At 51.2% G+C, this 16965-nt stretch overlaps 1 pseudogene; it reads right to left on the bottom strand.

Moving 5' to 3' along the window:
• Nucleotides 1–317: 317 nt before the first annotated feature.
• Nucleotides 318–16561, bottom strand: LOC119511665 (annotated as a pseudogene).
• Nucleotides 16562–16965: the final 404 nt, after the last annotated feature.

Below are 16965 nucleotides of genomic sequence, written 5' to 3'. Positions count from 1 at the left end.
CAGTGGGGTTGAGAGGCGAAGGCGAAGTCATGAGACCCTCTGTCTGAGTCCAGGTGGGTTTCAGAGTTCTGGTACCACTCTCACTTCAGGCAGAACACACTCAGAAAATGAGGTGGGCCTGAGCCAGCAGGGTGATGGCAGACACCTGGGGGGCCCAGAAGAGAAGCCAGCAGGGCTGAGGTGGATGCTGACAGCTGGGGTGCTGGTGACCGCATGGGGTGGGGATGATGGAATGAGGCCAGGAGGGGAGGCTGGGCTGGGTGACAAGGAGCTGAGCTGGTGAGCAGGGACCTCATTCTTTGAGCTGAAGGAAGCCATTAGCAGATCTTAGGCAACAGGAGGGACAGGGATGGGACCTGGTTGCTGGTGGAGGCTGGACTGGAAGAGGGCAGGATGGCACCAGGAGACTGGTCCAGGTGAGGGGTGCTAGCATGAGCTGAAGCAGGGATTGGAGTTTGCAGAGAGGAAGGGATGTTAAGACCAGAGAGGTCAAGGTGAGCCGTGAGTAATACTTTCCTGAGGATAAAACCAGCAGAGATGCAAGAGTTGACATTCACGGGGGACTCTGTCTACTGGACATCACCAGGAGGGCTCCTTCCTCATGGCCTCCCCTGAGAGGGGGGATTATCCCCATGTGACAGACACAGACGAGGAGCCCGGGGTGCCCTGTCCTTGCCTAAAGTCAGGCAGCTGGCACACGGTAGGCCCAGAAGTTAACCCTGCACCTGACTGGGGCTCAGGACCAGCCTGGTAAGGAAACCACCACCGTGCACTCCCTTCTGAGCAGCAAGGGCTCGTCGGGATGTGGATGTTGCATGGAACCTTCTGGTCCGAGGCCTCAGAGGCCCAAGCAAAAGTAGACCTGTGCGCTGGACTGAAGAAAGGCAGATTAAAAAAGTCCTGAGGAAAGGCAGGGTGTACAAGTGGGCAAGGCATTGCTACAGGGACCTGGGGCTGGTTGTACCCACAGAGGGGCCAGGCTGCCTCCTGCCCTTCCCACCTGCCCCGGTTCCAGGAGGCCTGCCCGAGCCCCAGGCCTGGGGTGGGGTAACCACAGGCTGGACCGCCAGGTTGTATGCAAATTTCCTTCCAATAGAATGGCCAAGAGAGAGCCCTCTGCGGCAAGGAATATTTAGATGACTTTTTATTTATCCAGAGTACTGTGTATGCATGCTTTTCTGCTCCCAGTGGTTGCTGACATAAGATTGGCCCATCTTGGCCCACTTAGGCCTTGGTTCTGGACACGGTTTAAATACCTGTAAAATGAGAATGATTGTTCCTGCTTCATCTAGCTAGTGTGAGCAGCACGTGAGATAAGGCATGTGAAGGGCCTAGGACAGGACTTAGCTCAAAGTGCTCAGTACCAGGGCTCTGTATTCTCATTTCACAGCTGAGCTGAAGGCAAGCCGGGCCCTTCAGTCAGGGAAAAGCTCATCTCTGCTGCCACCTGGTGTGCAACTTGGGAATAACACCTGAGCCGAGGTCAGCAGGAAAAGCTCTCTCTTCAAAGGCTTCTGAGCCAAGGAAGAACCTGTGTGATGCAGGGCTGTGCCCCGGAAGCGTCCGCCTGGCCCTGGAAGCTGCCTGCTGGACTGTGGGCTCGCTGAGGCAAGACCTGGCACAGGGACCACCCTCCAACCTGGATCTAACCTGGGCAGGCCTTCTGCCACCCTCCCCTCTTGTTTCCCCACCTCCCTAGGGAGCCAACAATGTGCTTAGGGTACATCACCACATCCAGGGAGGAGGCAGGTGCAAACCGAAGGGTTTGTTTTGCAAGTGAAAGAGGCAGTACAGGAGACCCAGAAAAGATAACCCAGGGCTGAGAGCAGAAAGCCTGACCACAGAGGAGCCACATGGCAGATCCCAGGGAAAGCTGGGGAGGTAGCTTGGGACCTGGGCAGAAGGAGCCTAAGGGCCCAATTCCAGATGCAGCACTTGCAGGAGGAGCTGAACACCAGGCCTGATGGGCAGCTTTGCAGGAACAGCCGCCCCGACCTGCACTCCGGCACAGCTGTAGTAACTGGACTATTCCTGAGGGTTGGGGTAGAGGCCATCAGCTTTGCCCCGGCAGAAGGCATCATCTCTGGGGCAGGGGCCACTCTTGGGTTTAGAGGGCTGGCTGTTGTAGGAACTTCAGTCTCTGTGGGGTCTGAAGACTCATAAGGGATACCTGAGAAGACAGTGGGGATTCAACCAAGGGTCCCCAAGAGAGGATTTGAACCCACAGGCCGAGTACAGGCAGCAGCCTAAAACCCACACCCACAGGCTGAGCACAATCAAGTGCCCCAGGTAGAAAACAGCCAGACAACAGCCGCAGCAACAGCTGAACAAAGAATACCTGGGCTACACGTGCAGCAGACAGACAACAGCCAATCAGCAGCCATATACCACTGGGCCTGTACTAGTGGGGGAGATGAGGAGACCCTTGCTGTAGGCAGCGTTCAGGCTTTCTCCTTGACGAGTGAGGAGCAAGCTGCTGCTCCCAGGCTGCGGGAGCTCTGGAGGGAAGCCCTGGTTACAACACTCTGGGCAGGCATTGCTATAACCAGGAAGAAGGAAGAAGAAGAAAAAGAAGAGAGGGAAAAGAGAAACATTTCAACAGTTTCCTCAATACCTGGGGTTGGATGAAATTTGGGAAATCACAGAATTGGGGCAAAGTCAGTTCTCCAGAGGGACCAGGGACCGGTGGTTGAGCTGAGAGGCTTCAATCTGCCTGTCCCCCACCTCAACTTCTGTCCCTGGCCCTGGCCCCCTCACTCACTCAGCTCCTGCCTCAGCATCTGGGTGAGGGGGTAGGGTCCCTGGTTGCAGAAGGAGCTGGTGAAGTCATCCAAGCCCAGTGCCCAGACCATGGCCCCACCTAGCCTCTTCTGCTTCAGATAGCTGATCTATGTGTGAGGGTAAGAGGGGGAGGAAGAGAGGGGTAAGCTCGCCAGGCTGGCCCCAGGGTCCTGTTCCTTCCTCTGGAAAGGGGCTTTTTTTCTCCGGCACCCCCAGGTCCATGACTGGTCCATGATCTGCAGGCCTCAGTCATTCTGGAATTCCCTTGTCCTGGCACAGGTGTGGCCTGGGATGGGTGTTGGGGGTGGTGGTGTGGAGAGGTGGGGAGTGGATGGCTGTGTGGATCTCCCCAGGTTGGAAGCCTTAACACCTTGGCCTCTTCTGGGCAGTGTTTGGGGAGTGCTATCTGCTGGTCGTGATGAGTTCAATTACCACAGGGGACATCTAAGCTTCTGTTAAATGAAATAACCCAAAACAGTTACCATGGTTAAGAGATTTAAAATGGAGTTGGGAGTCCTGGAGCTTACTCTTAGCAGGTCTCAGCCAGTTATCACAAACTGCCAAGTTTGCAAAACCTCAAACAGTCATGTTCCACAAGATCAAGAACTCAGTTAACTATCTCAGCTGAAGGACAATTAGAGTACCCCAAATATCCACCAACCACAAAAACCTTGCCTGTTGTGAGGCATGGAACTAGGTGAATGAATCTTGAGGATAGTATATTGAGTGAAATAAGCCAGAAATGAAAATAAGCCAGAAATATTATAACACCTCACTATTATGGACTAAGTACAATGTGTAAGATCTAAGAGCACAGGTTATTAGGGAAGCTTATTGTAAAGGTTCCTAGATTGTAAGCTCTTATAGCAGTCACATCTATTTTTGAGTTGTTGTGGTTATTTTTAGATTCTGAGATTCTGAGCTCTTTATGTATAACCGGGTCATTCCCTGGAACTTCAGGCATCTGTGTTCCTCCTGAGACTCAGAGCTATAGTTCTGCAGCTATGAAAGTTGGCATCACCCCATACAGCAACTGTTTAAAAATGTGAAAAAAGAGATCAGACTTCAATTAGAGATATGAATGATGCTGATCTGCTTAGAACTAAGGCAAATCAAACTACCAGGTAAAGGATGATATTGACTGTGTTTTACAGCCTCAACTTCTGTGTGAGACCAAAGGAAGAAAGGTTTATTTGGTGCAAAATTTATATTTTCTGTAGCACACTATATAATTTAACGTGTATGGTCAGTTTATTTGAACACCATAATTACATGGACCCTTGAATAGGGAGTGAGATCTGGTTGGTTTGTACAGGTTAGTGTGATGCTCTGACACATCACAGAGTAATTTGGGCAGAGAACAAAAAAGCCCCCTTGAGGGACTGGGGGAAAATGTGGAAATATTAAACTTCCCCACTGGGGAATTACTGATATTCTCACAAGCGATGGGGATTAACTAATATGATAGGCCAAGCCCTCAATCTGGGGTTTGCCCGTATGAAATTTATTCCTGCAAAGGAGAGGCTAAGCCTACTTATAACTGTGCCTAAGAATCACCCCCAGAAACCTCTTTCATTGTTCAGATGTGGCCTCTCTCTCTAAGCCAACTCTGCAGGTAAACTCGCTGCCCTCCCGCTACATGGGACATGACTCCCAGAGTATAAATCTCCCCAGCAAAGTGGGACATGACTCCCGGGGATGAGCCTGGCCCTGGCATCATGGGATTGAGAAAGACTTCTTGAACCAAAAGGGGAAGAGAAATGAAACAAAATAATTTTCGGTGGCTGAGAGATCACAAATGGAGTCAAGAGGTCATATAGATATCCCTTTTTAGTTTTCAGTGTATTAGAATAGGTAGAAAGAAATACCTGAAACTATCAGACTGTAATCCAGTAGCCTTGATTCTTGAAGATGATTGTATAACTATATATATTGCTTTTACGGTGTGACTGTGTAATTGTGAAAACCTTGCGACTGCCACACTCTTTATCCAGTGTATGGACAGATGAATAAGAAAATAAAGACAAAAAATAAATAAACAATAGGGAAGGATAAGGGGTATGGGATGTTTTGGGTGTTCTTTTTATTTTTATTTTTATTCTTATGGTTCTTTTTTTTTTTTGGAGTAATGAAATGTTCAAAAATTGACTGTGGTGATGAATGTACAACTATATATGATACTGTGAACCATTGATTATACACTTTGGATGATTATCTGGTATGTGAATATATCTCAATAAAATTGCATTAAAACAAAAAAAAAGAAACCTCACCTGGAAATGCCAAGATGGGGCCCTGAATCTGTGCTCCCCAAATTGCAATTCTAAGACCCCAAATAAATGCCTGTGTTGCCTTGCAGCTTAATTTGTTGTTTCTCAGTTGACACTTCCCAAAAGATCAGAATCAAGTTTTGCTTTCTTATCCTCCTGTCTGTGTTCTCCCTGAGGGCTTTCTCTCCTGGACCAGACTCCTGAGGCCTCCTGAAGGCTTCTCTGCCCTCCGACCCCACCGGGTCCATGGTGCTCCCACTGGGACCCAGCACAGGGCTCGCCTCTGGTGTGGGGATGGAGGCTGGAGGGCAGGGCTGGTCTGGAACTCACGCTGGTCCAATCTCCCTCTCCAGTCACTCCTCCTTCTTCACCTGTCCCTCCTCAGGTTCCAGCTACACGGGCCTACATCTTGTTCTCAGAACCCAGCTTCCACTTCCCTCTCTGCCAAGTTTTTGCTGGTGCGGTTTCCTCCCCAGGACACCCTACCCATCTTCTCTGCTTTAAGACTCATCTCAAACACTCGCCCACCATGACCCTTCCGCCTCCTTCCCAGGCCAGGAACAGGCTCCCTGCTCAATTCCCCCAGAGCATTTTTTTCTCCCAGAGCATTTTGTCTTCACTTCTAGAAGAATCTACCACTGTCTGCCCCACATGATAATTGATGTGACATATATATACAGGTAAACAAATACAGCATCCCTCTTTGGGAGCTAATGATCTCATGAGGGAGAGAGGCATGGAAACAAATAGATGTGCTAAAGCTTTGAGCCACCAATATTGGGCAGGAAGCAGGGGGTTCAAAAGTACATCAAAAGGTCTATAATTTGAACACACACCAAATATTGCCAATGGACTGACTAAAATGATGTGCTTTGCTGTAACTCCCCTCCTTATATTTCTGCAGAATTTTTTGTATTTAATAAAATATAAATCTTTTCAAGAGTGTTATTGAACATAGAGTCAATTTTTGTCATTATGTCTTAGTCATTAGATGTCAAGGTACAAAGGCTATCACACGGAAATCTGTGAAATATTGGGTTATTTGAAAGGAGACTCATCCTTGCAAAGGTTTGATGTTATTGACAGTCCTTGGGCCACCCAGTGCCACCCTCTTGCCCGCAGGGCTGGGCCTTACCTTGGCTTGAAAGCTCTTGACATCATCGAAACCCACCCACTGGTGGCCCTGGCAGGCACAGGGCAACTTCTGGTCCTCGATCCTGCATTTGGAGGCCCCCTTCCAGGAGCCGACCTGCAAGAGCAGAGGCCAGTGCTGGGGATCAGGAGGGAGGAGGCCCCAGTAGGCACATCCTCGTCCCCACCAGGAGAGATGAAGGACTGGGCAATTCCTGTCAGAGGGAGCCTGGAGAACCTAGCAGACTCTAGACTGAGTGACCCAGAATCCTAGATTCAGTTTGAGGCGTCTGGGCTTGAGGATAAAGCCAAGACGACAGGGATAGGATGGAATTTATCTGGTCAGAATTCTCCATCCCTGGCATCCACACTCACAGACTGTGGGAGAAGGAGGCCTCTCTCCACCCAGGCAACCCCAGCCCCCCCACAGGACTCAGGGCTGCTGTGGGTTTTTACATCTAATAGCAAGCCAGCAGCCCTCTCTCCTTGGTGAAGGGGCTGGGGCTCCCAGGCCCAGTGGCTGGAGCCCCCACTCCCAAGTCTAACAAGGAGGCCAGGGTGAAGGTCCGTCCGTAGGTGGGCATGCCGAAGATCAGTTTGCTGGTGGGGACCCCCTTCTGCAGTCAGAGTTGCACGGCAAAGTCCTGGTGGGGGATCAGGGTACAGAAGAGGGACAGGGGTCATTTTCTTTGCTGCAGCCTGGTTCTGGCCACCTAAGACTAAGGCCTCCAGAGATAGAGCTAGGAGGGCAGGGACTCCCTCAGCTGGAGCTTTAAGGATCTTTATTAGTGTTCCAACTCTGTCCCATCTTCTTCAGAGCCTGCCTTAGACCCTCTGCCCCAGTGAGAGGAGCTGCATGACATGATAGCCAAGTGCATGGGCTTTAGAGTCATTCACCAAATAAGTATTTACTGACGGCCTACGGGGTGCCAGTCACTGTCCTGGAAGCTCGGGATCCAGCAATCGAGGAAGCAGACAAGGGTCCCGGCCCACTAAGGGCTTCCTGACCACTTATGTAACTTTGGTGAGCCTCAGGTTGCCTGCCTAGTAAATGGAAAAAATAAAATGATCTCCCTGTAAGAGAGGTATGAGAATCGAAGGATAGGATGTATGCACAGGGCCTAACCCAATGCAATGAAGGGTAGCTGTGATTGTCGTTGGTATGTTCTTGCTGCTGAAAGCTTCACTCTGAGTACAAAAGCAGGGAGCTGGGTCTGCTTGACTTACGGCTGTATCTCCAGTGCCTAGAGCAATGCCTGGCACTTACGAACTCAAATACAAAGAGCAAATGAGTTCGTGGCTTCCTCTCCCACCTCTGATCAAGAACTTCCCCCATCACTAATAACTTGCCTTGACACTCCCAGGCCTGTGACTTGAGGAGGTGCCCAGTATCAACACATTGAATAAATGAGTAATGAGGATGCTTCCCTCAAGCCAGGATTAGAGACTGACGGCCTCCACAAAGCTGTCCTGTGTCAGTCCAGGCCCTCCAGTTACTGCGTCCCCTTAGTGCTCAGGTAAAGAGCAGTTCTCACTCTTGTTTATATTTATTTCCTTTTTTTGGTCTATACAATCTGGCTTTGCTCAAACTGGAGCTCTCAGAGGGCAGAGGCCAAGGTCCCCTGCTAACCTATCTAGAACTTTTGTACCTGTTTGGAAAAGCCTCTCCTCTGGCCAGAAGCAATCACAGGCTTGCAGTGTGGGGAGCAGACGGCCCCTTTGTCAGAAGGAAAAGGCCTCCCTTCCTCCAGACGGGTCCAGGGCACACAGCCTGGGAAGCAGCATGCTGGTGGGACATCAGCCCCTCTCACCTGTCTGTGTGTCTCCCCACCAGGCTGAGGGCACTGCAGGCATGTATCTCCCCGCCGAACCCACACAGCTTTCCAGACGGGGGTGGAGGGGTAAGCCTCCACGGGACCCGACTCGCCAGCCCAAAGAAGTGCAATTTATTTGCAAGAGTCAGGGAAATCAAAGATGTCTCACCCCCACTCAATGATACACAGAGAGGTGGCCTCCCAAAAAGGAAAAAGCATTTTAATTGTGGCCTCGTTTGCTTGCTTGTTTTTTGTTTGTTTTAAGAAAGAAAAAGAATATGGTCACTTCTGACTTTTAAAATAAAGAACAGGCTTATAAAAAAATGTCCAGCCTGTTCAGTGAGGAAGTCTTGGAGTGGGGCAATAAACCCCAGCCCCCAACCCCAAGTCTGAAACCCAGCCTGCCCTTTCCAGGGGGTAGTTCTGCCTTGAGTGATATCCCCTGAGATGTTATCAACTTCAGAAAGCCCCCACCCCCAGGAAGCACCTTCCAGAGGATGATCCAGTGCCAGGGAGGAAAAGTCCACCTTAAACACTGAAGGAAGTGGTGGGTCGGTGTGTGTGTGAAGGAAGCAGGAGAGATTTGGGCCAGAAACTCAAGCTCAGTGAGGGCCTCCCAATCAGTCACTTGTTTGTGTGATGCCATTAAACTGTTCACTGTGTCTAATATCAGCCAAGATGTTACATGGAAGTGGGGTTTCTCCCCAGCAGTGGCATGGAACAAAAAACAAAACAATTGGCAAGCAAACAAAGGATCAAAAATCATATGAGTTTCTCAATGCCCTGCTTGGTTTTCTTGCTTTTCTTTTCCATTAGAGCCTCAAGGCTCCAAAGACCCCCTGGCGGGACTGACGGACAGGGGAATCCTGTCTGCATCACCACTGACCCCTTACCACGTTCCACCCCCACTGTCTTCTCAGAACTCTCAGGCACCCTCCCACTCAGGAAACCTAGTGCTGCTTTGCTATCTGGGAGAGAAATCTAGCTTGGTGTTTCTCAAACTTCAGTGTGCTTGCGAATTAGCTGGAGCTGTCATTCAAATGCGGGCTCTGGTTCAGTGGGCTGGAGTGAGGCTGGGAACTCTGCCGGGCCAACAAGCTTCCAGGTGGTGTGGATGCTGCAGGTCCACAAACAAGACTTGGAGGAGCAAGGTTCTAGACAGCTCATTCCCATGGAGACACTTGGTGTGTCACTCTTTCCCCCTCCCAGGGGGATTTTCATTTAAGAGTAAGTTCCCAAGGACAGGGCAAAGATCCAAAGGAGTAACAGACACCATGAGCCCTTCCTGGATTTGCCTGCAGACGGCCAGGGCTTTCCCTAAATGATAACCTCGTAGGAGAACGCCTGCCCTGCTCCTGGAGAAGCTCAATCTGCCCCTGGCCACTCCCACCCCTGAGAACTACTCATGGGACAATTCGGTCCACCTCATAGCCGGCATCCATGGGGGATCGCCCTGCAGGGACAGCTGCGCTCAGCAGGAGGCGCTCTTTGCCTGAGGTTTGGGCATCCTACAGGAAGGCATTCGCCAGGTCCTGTGGGGGCAGCTCAGAGAACCCAGAGGCAGGGGCCAGGACCCTGGGAGCCCCTCGTAGATGCTCACTCTCAGGAGAATGAAAACTGCCCCTGGGCAGGTCAGTGAGATGGAAACACGTGACACCGCTGACCCTGAGGAGGGGACGGCCCTCCCCGCCCAGCCGTACCTGCACCAGGACTGTGAAGTGTTCCTTGTCTGGGTCAGGGCTCCCCCGGCTTTCTGGGTATTCCCAGTCAAGGTCAAGGCCACCAAAGTTGTATTTGCACAGAAACATGATGACCAAGTTGACAAGAGTCTGACGGTTTGGGCCGTGGCCACCGTATTTGTGAACCTGCCAGGTGATGAAGGGGAGCACAGGCTTGGGCGGGGAGGGGGACGTGTGAGGAAGGGGCTGGGAGGAAGTAAGGGCTAACCTCAAGAATGTTACCACTTACCCCACTGGATCATCAGCAGAACTATCAAACCTGAAGCAACACAGAGACAAGGCAGAAAGTTAAGGCATTAATGTGTCATTTTCACATTCACAGGTCCATTAAGCTTATTGAAATGCAGGAGACTGAGGTGGTGGGGAGGGGAGGAGTAGTTTCAGGGCGATTTCATTCAAATTAAACTCCCTCTGCCCAGAGGCAGGTGAGGTGAGGGGTGCTCCAGTGCCTAGGTCCGGGGTGGGGGGTGTGGGGGTGTGGGTACGCTTCAGAAACTCCTGGGTTATTTGCTGTGCATTTCATGGCTGACTCAGGAAAAAGAACAATCTAGAAGCTCTTCTTGCCCCAAAATATTGACATCACCAGGGACACTAGAACTCACTAGAAGCCCTGTTTCCCAAAACTCGCCCCACAAGCCTCCTACCGTGTCCCCGCTCAGGGAATTCTCCTGCCCTGAATCAGAGCTAGCTGTGACCCTGGCATGGAGGTTTTAAAAAGAGGACTCCACCTCTACAATGAAGAGGAAGAGAGAAGTGCAGCAAGTTATGAAGAACTGGGCACCCCAGGGGCCCACTGTCCTTCTCTGCCTGGTCAACTGGCCACCAACCTCGTAACGCGCACCTGTGAGCGCTTTGTGCCCCCGAGATCACTAGTCTGGATCTCTTCAAAATCCCCCAAGCTGCCCCAGGAACTTCCTCCCACCCCCTGTTCCCTCAGTTTCCCCATAACCCTGGCATTCTTGAGATCTGAAGCTTTTTATAGTCTCACTCTATCTCAATTTGCATAGCAGCAATTCTTAACCGGTTTACAGGCCTTGGCTAGGAACCTCTGCACTCCAATGAAAAACCTTCTGTGAGAAAGGTTATTTGGAAAGATGAGTCATAGCTTTCATCAGATTCTCAAAAGTGTTCATAAAGCCAAAAATTTTAGAAAGACTAGTTTATAGCTTTGGGAGCCATATATTCTAGCTTGTCTAGGAAAATTCTAGTTCCAAATATTCTGTTCTATTATCTCCATAAATCTTCAAAAATATCCCAGAAATGCCAATACTTTTAGCATTCAAGCTCAATTACACAGACTGCTTTTTACACCCAGAATTGGAACAAAAAATCTTTCTTGGACAAGATATTCCATTTCAGAGCTCAGACAATACAGATCCTGTACATTATCTGGGATTAGTTAGGACTCCTGCCCCAACCCATTTCATAGAGGAAGAGACTAAGGCCTGGAAAGAGGTGGGAACTGTGCTCTTGTTCCCAGTTTTATGCCTCTGGCACGACTGGATCTGTAGCAGCCTGGAGCTAAGCCCGCTCCTCTGCCTTCCTGATGGGGCACCCAAGAATCCAGAGGGGAAATCGGCCCCCAAAGCCCAGGTTCCCCTCTAGCTCCCCCCCCCCCCCCCATCTCAGCCTGGCCCCTGATTCTCTGACCAGGGCTGTCTCACTAGTGCACTGGACCCCACCCAGCTGACTGTGTCTCCTGGGTACCCACAGGCAACTCACCCCTGAGTACCTATGTTCAAGCTTCCGATGGCCAGCAGGAGCTTCTACTTGGGGTTCCTGGGAAAGACATGTGGGTATTTACCTGGTATTTCCCTCACTGCCTGGGAAAGCAAGGGGCTGACAGGTGCCTTGGCAGGGTTGATGGGGCAGGGTGGTGGTAGGGGCAGAGGAAAGAAGATGGGGGGAAGAGAAGGAAGTCTCTGTGAGCCGAGACCTGTACTGTGCACTCTGGGGGGAAGCTCTAGGTTAGGAAAGAAAAGACATGCTCCTGTGAGAGCCAGGTGGAGGACAGAGCATCAGGATGGGCTGTCAGAGAGGCTTTGTGAAGGTGGTGACAGGGCTGGAGCTGAAGGATGCATAGATTTTAGGAGCAGGAAGGGCTTTCCCCTCAGAGGAAACAGTTGCATAATCCTGATCCCATTTTCATATACCAGAATGCCCCTTAGGGATCCCCTAATCAACCCCCTCCTCTTCCATATAAGGATGGGAAAGCCCAAAGAGCTTGTCCAAAGCCACACAGCAGGTTTGTGGAGGGATGGCAGTGTAGGAAAGTTTCCTGGCTCTGAGACGAGGGAGGAGACATTCTCCTCCCACCCCCCCACTACAGCTCACTTCTTCAGGCCGTTCAAGTTCCTGTGAAGACCGTCGGCTTTCAGCCCTGTGGACTTGAGCTGGGGATTGCTCCTGCCCACAGGGGTGTAGATGAGGTGGGTGCACAGGTGGGGGTCCACATCCTTGGGCAAGAAGCGAGCCGCACCCTCTCTGTACTGGGCCCAGTTGGTGATGTAGCAGACCAGTTTCACAGCAGAGCCTGAACGGTTGGGGCAAAGAAGAGAATGGGGGTCAGAAGCCAGCTGGAGACTGACGTACCCTCTGCCCCGGGTGTCACTCTTTCACTCCTGAGCTACTAAGGGGGCAGAGCCGGGGAGCCAGGACCCAAGTCCCCTGACCCCTTGACATCCTTGAAAGTCACTAGGCTCAGAGTCTGAGTCCTACAGCCAGGGTTTGGAAGGCAGTTTCCCCAAAGTAGACCTTCCTCTCCAGGCCCCAAAGCCTCACAGGAGGCAGCCCTGGGCACCCAAACATGCAGCCCAGGGGGAAATAAGCACCGCACGTTCCTACACTGTCAGACAAGGCTTGGACTACCTCTGAGTGTCAACTGAAATGCAGATGCCTGAGGTAGCAGAGGGGAGGCTCCAGTTACAGGCCCAGGCTCATGCTTCTTTGTGGGTCTGCATTTACTTGTTACCCCTTGTGGAGAGTTTATTAAATGTCACTGCTAAGGTTCTAACAAAGAGCTTATTTTATTTAGGAAAAGGCTGTCTATCTCTGGCTCTCCCTCTCGTGTGTGGGAAGGCTTTGTGGGGGCCTCTGTTCCCAGTCGGGGGCCTCTCCAGGCCCCAAAGCCTCACAGGAGGCAGCCCTGGGCACCCAAATGGTGGGAAGGGGAGGCAGCCGCAGGACTGGGGTGTGAGGGGCCTACATTCGCAGGGCCACTGACGCACAGCGTGTGGGGTGGGACAGGAAGGGGACCCGGGAGTCCCGCCTCTCCCAAGTTCTGCCTCTCCACACCCAACCACAGATCTGGGGCAAGTGTGTTCTCCTTGCTGAGCAAAGGGACTGGGACATAAAGCTGAGTAAACCTTGGGTGTTTTGTCTCCAGTTGCTCAGTGTCTGGTGGGGAGAGACACATAAGTTCATCCTCATAAGCCTGTGATATGTCCTGTAAAGTGTGTTCAGGTTCTATGAGAGTGCGGGGGGTGTGGGGGGGACCTCAGAAAGACCAGAGAGAGGCTGACACGTAAGGTGGCCCTGTCCACGTGAAGGGGTTCAGCCAGTGGACAAGGAGGCAAGAACCTTTTAGTTAGAAGGAATGGCAGGGCTGTTAGGGAGATGAAGACACTCGGTTTGTTGGTTGGGAGGGGAATGTGTGTGGATGTGGCAGAGCCCAGGAAAGGGGCTGGAAGAAATTAAGGGCTAACCTCAAGAACGTTACCACTTACCCCACTGGATCATAGCAGAGCTATCAAACCTGAAGCAACACAGAGAGAGGGCAGAATGTTAAGGTGTCATTTTCACTTTCCCAGGTCTATTAAGCTTATTGAAATGCAGGGGACTGAGGTGGTCAGGGAGGGAGTAGTTTCAGGGTGATTTCATTCAAATCAAACTCCCTCTGCCCAGTAGGGACCCAGGAGGGCACTATGCCCATCCCTTCACCCAGGCCAGATGGTGGGGTCGTTCCCTGGCCTGGGCGGGCCCCACAGGCTGCTGGCAGGGCGCACAGGCTGAGGCTGCGAGAGTCGGTGGAGGACGACTTGGAATCAGGAAGATTTTGAGAAAGCCCCTAACTTGAGGCACATTTAGAGAGAAAGCTTCCCTTCTGGAACAGGAAGAAAACCTGTCCTAGGGCTGAGAACACCCAATTTGGAAGAGCTGGGCTGAGAGATTAGATCTCCCAGTGAGCACCCCTGCCTTTCTCTGCCTCCACCCTCCACTCTTAACTACCTCCTGCCATTTTCCCATCACACCCCACAGAGACTGACTCTACTACTAACATCCTTGGAGACCTAGGGCTCGAGGCTCCTTGGGCTGGCGTCCTGGAATGGGGAGGGAATGGCCCAATGGCAAAAAAAAAAAATGTAGCACAAATTTCTAAGGGCTACTGGGCAGGGAGTAGCTGAGAGGAGAGGAGAAGACAGCTTGGCTGTGGGGGATGGGGCATGGCCCAGCATTCTGAGCACCTACTGTGTGCTGGGTGCTTTGCATATGCCTTCTCTTAGTGCTCCCAACAGTACAATGAGGTATTATTTTCCTCATCTCACATAGGGAGAACCTAGATCTCAGTGAGGTTCAGTAGCAGCTTGCCCAAGGCTCACAACGATGATGTGGCAGAGCCAGACTTACAACCTGAGCTGTCTGATTCCAGAAGCAAAGGCCAGTCATCTTGTCCCTCAGCATTTTATAAACCAGCGATCTTTGTATTTTGGGGGGAGAGTAAAGTTAAAGGACCCTGAACAAACTTGGTGTCATGGAACAGGGCAGAAGGGAGGGGCCGTAGCCTGGAGGGAGGGCTTCCGGGCTCAGGCTGGACCCCCTTGGGTGGAGGGCTCCTGAAGTGGAGCAAATGGGAGGGAGGACAGCAGAGAATCTGAAGGCCCCCCACCCCAGCCCTGCCTCTTCGGGCTCATCAGGGCACCTTAAAAGAGATTTATTTCACCTTTCTGGTGACCTTGGACCTTCCTGTTAACCTAACGAAACCTATAAGAAAATGTGGGAGAACATCCAGTGTGGATGACCCCCATGCTACCCTTTGCAGAACAACCAGTGTGGGTCGGGGAAGAGCCCCTTGGCAGTGGGTGCCTCCTAGATAAGGTCTAAAGTAGGGAGGGAATTGAGAACAGAGGAAAGACAAAAAAATACCCAATGCAGGAGGGTTCACTGACTCTGGGATTCCAGAACAGAGGTCAGAGAGGTCATTCTCAGCCTGCTGAGAAAAACCTTCCCTTGCAACAGAAAGGTACTAGGGATGAAAGCATCCAGAGCCCACAGGAAAAGTAATCAAGGGACTGCAAGCCAGGAGGCAGGGGGAGGGAGCAAACGACCCTTGGAGGTTCCCCTGAGTCCTCTTGCTTCCTCTTCTTCCTCAATAGACAGCAGCAAGGAGCCAATCAGCATCCCTGTCCCTACTGCCCACTGCTCCCAAGGCCCAGTCGCTCTTCCTGATGATGCGATCACCTGCCCAGGCCACAGTGCACTATGTGCTGGTTCAGCTACAGATGCTGGGGCTGAAGTGACCAGCCTGACAGTCCTGCTGTCCTTTTATCTGGCCACCCTGTTCGACCCCAGCCAGGGGTGTGGAAGTCGGAAGCAGGGATGCAGAGGGAGGAAGAGGGGAGGGGCTGGGGTGTGGTCTGGACTTGGGGATGTCAAGTGGCACAGATTGGGCAAACCTGACAAATGACCTTTAGCAATTCTCACTTTTCTGGAAAAGTAAACTGGGCTCTTGGGTTGCCAAACCGGGAGGAAAACAGGAAGTGTTTCTCTAAATTTCTGCCGGACAAGCATGCCTTTGACTCCCTTTGTGTAGGTTGGTGGGGAGCGTGAGCAGCCTCAGACCTAACTGGGCTTTGGAGAAAGAGAAATGACTCAAGAGCCAGGGAAGCTGGGTTCCAGACCAGCCTTCTTGCTCCTCGACTGTCCTCTCTGGAACTCAGTTTCCCCATCTGTAAGATGACAGGGTTAGAAATACAATGTATATTTCATGATCTCTGCACAATTGTGATATTTTCCATACCCACTGATTGAACAGAAAACAATGATAAATGGCCACTGTGACATTAGTAATAGTTTTAAATGTCCATGCTTTTTATGAAGGGACCTAAGCAGGTACATATTACTTATTCTGTCTGCAGACAATGTCTGGAGCATGCGTGAACTCCAGGGCCCCTGGCAAAACACTACAGATTCTAGGGGATCTGGTGCTTGGCCCTTGAGCCTAAATCAAGTGACCTGGAAGGCTGAGGAGGAATATCTGGTTACTAGAGGAGGGTTGCCTGGGCTCGAATCCTGTCTCTGCCACTTACTATCTGTGTCAACTTGAGCAAGTTCCTTAACTTCCCTGAGCTCCAATTTCTTCATCTGTAAAAGGAAATCAGTAGAGCATTGCCGTGAGGACACTGGATGCTGGCTGTTATTACTTCTGGTTCTGTCTGGCCCTGTGAGGTCCCTCAGAGGACTGCATGTCCACGTCCACACGGTCCGGCCATGTGTGCCCCCGTCCCTGCCACATCATTGCCTGTGTCAGTTGCTTCAGTCTCCTTCACCTGGGATCCCGAAAAGGGCCTGTCCAGTGTGTCCTGGGATCTGCAGAGGGGCTTCCATTCCTGGAACATGGGAAGGAGGGACCGGGTGCGTTGCAGGGACTGAAGTCAGGGAGGCCCTGAGCCTCAGGGAGGAGAGGCTTCTCTTGCTCCCTGCCCCCCATAAACATCACTGAACGGTCAGCTTTGTGTTTTTCTGTCTTAGCTGCATGTCACCAACAGGACCGTGCACTGCAGGGCACACTGATATGCCCCAATCCACCCACGGTCTCGGTGTCACCCATAGCATCACCACCTCAAATTAATGTATTTGTTTATATTCTTTTTATTTTTGCCCCAGACCATTTCTTCAGAGAAAGAATTTATAGAAACCCATCGTATGAAACAAATAAACTCTTCTAAGTTTCTCTGGTAAAACTCTGCTGGGGGTCAGGGGCTCTGAATTTCATCCCCTCAACACTAAGATCAACGCCCCCTCCCCAGGCCCTGTAGGGGTTCTGGGAAACACACCACCAGGTTAAGTCTTGTCTCTAGACAAGTACCTCTGGAAATGCTACTATTTGCCCCATTTTCTAAAACCCAACACCAAGCATCACAAACTTTTGTAACCAAGAAGTTAGGATTTAAGGACTGATTATGATTACCGAATCATTATATAGATATTCCTTTTTACTTTCTGGTATTTTAG

The sequence above is a fragment of the Choloepus didactylus genome, chromosome 2 (genome assembly GCF_015220235.1).
Source record: "Choloepus didactylus isolate mChoDid1 chromosome 2, mChoDid1.pri, whole genome shotgun sequence".
Classification (NCBI taxonomy): domain Eukaryota; kingdom Metazoa; phylum Chordata; class Mammalia; order Pilosa; family Megalonychidae; genus Choloepus; species Choloepus didactylus.
This window is presented reverse-complemented; position numbering and strand designations above follow the sequence as displayed.